This window comes from Arvicanthis niloticus, chromosome 15, assembly GCF_011762505.2.
Source record: "Arvicanthis niloticus isolate mArvNil1 chromosome 15, mArvNil1.pat.X, whole genome shotgun sequence".
Taxonomy (NCBI): Eukaryota; Metazoa; Chordata; class Mammalia; order Rodentia; family Muridae; genus Arvicanthis; species Arvicanthis niloticus.
Window position 1 is genome coordinate 22,104,651 of NC_047672.1, and position 3,058 is coordinate 22,107,708.

Below are 3,058 nucleotides of genomic sequence, written 5' to 3' on the forward strand. Positions count from 1 at the left end.
TGTGAAATGGGGGCTCATTGACATCTTTGGTTGCTGTCTGGACCATCTTTCTTATGCCTTGAACAGAAGCCAGAAAGCAGAAAGCCAGGAGACTTGTCTGATTCTATAATGTGTAGTGGGGAAAGAACCATCATACCATGGACATCCTTCCTATCTCCTTACTTTTCCTGGGACTCTTTTCCCAGCTAGCAAATCCCATGTAAAAAAAAAAAAATACAGGAAAAATTTTCCTTATCCTGTTTTCTTTAAGTTTTCTCTTATGTCAAAAAATATATATAACATAAAACTTATCATTTTTACTATTTTCAATGTAAAGTGCATTTAGATTATTGTATGACAATTACTAGTATTCATCTACATCCGTTTTTCATCTCAGACACCAAAACTCCTGTCCACTTAACAGTAACTCTCTACTATTCCTTCTCTTTAGTCCTCAGTAATCATTATTTTACTTCCTGTCTACGAATTGATTGTAGCTGCTTATCTAAGGTTTGTACAAGACACATTCCATTGCACTTGCCTTTTTTTTTTTTTTAAGTATAGTAGTTTCAAGGTTTCTCCTATGCTCTCCCCACCACCCCACCCCCCGGTTCGAATCCCGCTTTCCCCATGTGACTCTGCCCGAGTCTCATGGAAAAAAAAAAAAAAAAGGTTTCTCCTATTCTCAAGATGTATCAGAATTTCATTTCTCTTTAAGACTGAATATATCTACACCTTAGTTTATCCATCCATCAGTGGGTTTTCTTATCTTCTGGTTACTGTGAACATTGCTGCTCTGAAAATAAAAATGTGCATGTCTATAGAGGCCCTTGTTTTTAGTTCTTGCGTGTTGTAGAAGAATTATGTGACTAAAAATTGAACTGACTATCACATGACAACTCCATGTTTAATTCTTTAGATAAACTACCATATTGTTTTCCATAGTAGCCTTCAACATTTTGCAGCTTCTGCTAGTGGGTATGAAATGCTATCTTATTGTAGCGTTGATTTGTCCTTCCCTAAAGACTAAGGATATTGAATATTGAGTCTCTCTTTTCATGCTCTTATTTATGAACCAGTTTTTATCATTGCACTGCCTTCTGGTTTCCAGAGGCTCAGAGTCTGATGTGATAACATCTCCTTTGAATACTGATGTATTTTATGACTGGTGAGGTATGTTTTCCTTTGTTTGAATGGCCCAATCAGTTTTTCTTCTTCATCATACCTGATTCTCTACCAGTATCCTCAGCCATGTTAACTGTCAAAATAACAAACAAGATTCTATCTCAACCCTCATACCCAGCACTTTCATGACCAATGGATAGACAGCCCATTACTTTTCAGTAAAGTAAACTAATCCTAATTAAGCACAAAAAAATGAATTTTTCTACCACTGCTATATATATATATATATATATATATATATATCTCCTCTGGTGATATTACCAATAAAAATTTGTTATGTGTGCTTCTAAAAATATCTTCAGTGTGACAAAGAACTTGTATCTGTATTTTTCTCTTAAGAATATCAAAGTATAGTATATTTGAAAAGCAATTCTTTCTTTTTATCATTAGATATGTTGTGAATACTACTGCATATCATTGTAACATTAGAAAATGTCCTTCCTAAGTCAAGTGTAATGGTGTACACCTATAGTCCCAAAACTCAGAAGACAATGGCAGAGACAGTAGAAACATATATTTAAAGTTTGCTTTGGCTACATAGTGAGATCCTGTTTCAAAACTCAAAACAAACAAAAAACAAAACCCACAATAAAAGTGTGTTTTCAATTCTTCAGACTGTTGCCATTCCTAAAACAGGCTACCAACATGGTACTTCTGCATGACAGGATCATATTCTTGCCTGCTCTGTTTGCATGCCATCTTGGTCATCTCAAGTCCCTAGTCTACACTATATCCAAAATTTGTCTGTGAACTGTAACCCCTGCTACAAATAATGGTTTTTGGTAAACCAGTTCCTTGCTTGAACTGCAGCTTCTATGGACATCTCTCTCCTTCCTAATGTAGTTCATCAAATGAATTATCTCTAGTTCCTGAAGAGTACTTCTCTGTTTTGACAGGACTCTACAGATCTTTTTACCCTAGTTACCCATTCTTCAAACTTTAAAAAGCAGACGTGTGTATGTGTGTGTGTGTATGTGTGTGTGTGTGTGTGTGTGTGTATTCTGGGTATATGTGTGTGTTTGTATATGTGCATGTGTATGTATGTGTGTATGTATGTATGTGTATATGTGTGTATGTATTCTGGGTATATGTGTGTTTGTATATATGTATGTGTATCTATGTATGTGTGTGTATGTGTGTGTCTAATCCCTTACTCTAAGGGAAATTAGAACACATCCATTTTCTTTCTAGATCACTTATATTTTCTCTTGCACTTTATTACACATACTTAATATCTATTTTTCTTATTATACTATAAGTGGTACAGAGGCAAAATTCATCTGATTCACTATTGTGTTCTCAGGGCCTTGTACAATTCCTGGTACCTTGCATTATGAAATAAATATTCATTAACTGAATCTGTGAATGATTGACCCATTTTAAGTTCCTCCGCCCCTGCCCCCACATACATGAACTAGTTTGGTTTTATTTTATTCCATACCTCTTGCCTTTGAGTGAGGTTATAATAAAGATGAACATAACAAGAGTGAAATATTGTCAACGGATTTTTAAAAATGAGAAATTTACTGTGGTAATTTTGTTGTTCACTTAACTATACTTCTCTGTGCATGTGTGCACATGATCATGAAAGAACGAAAACGAGGAGGAAGAAGAGAGAAAAGACTGAAGAAATAGAGGATTTACAGGAAAGGATGGAGGAAAAAAGGTGAGAGCCATTAGAAGAGTCCCACAGCAGGTCTCTCTGGATGTAACTTTTGGAACCTACTCATGTGTGATGCTCTCTGTGAGAAGCATTTGGTTGAGCAACTGGCTTCTAAGTCTATCCTCAAGGGCCCAAGAGAAGGAGCGAAAATACAAAGGGACATCTGGTAAGGCTCTGCAGATTGAGCAAGTGCCCCCAAGCACTAGAGGGTTAAAGCAAGATGCAATGTTC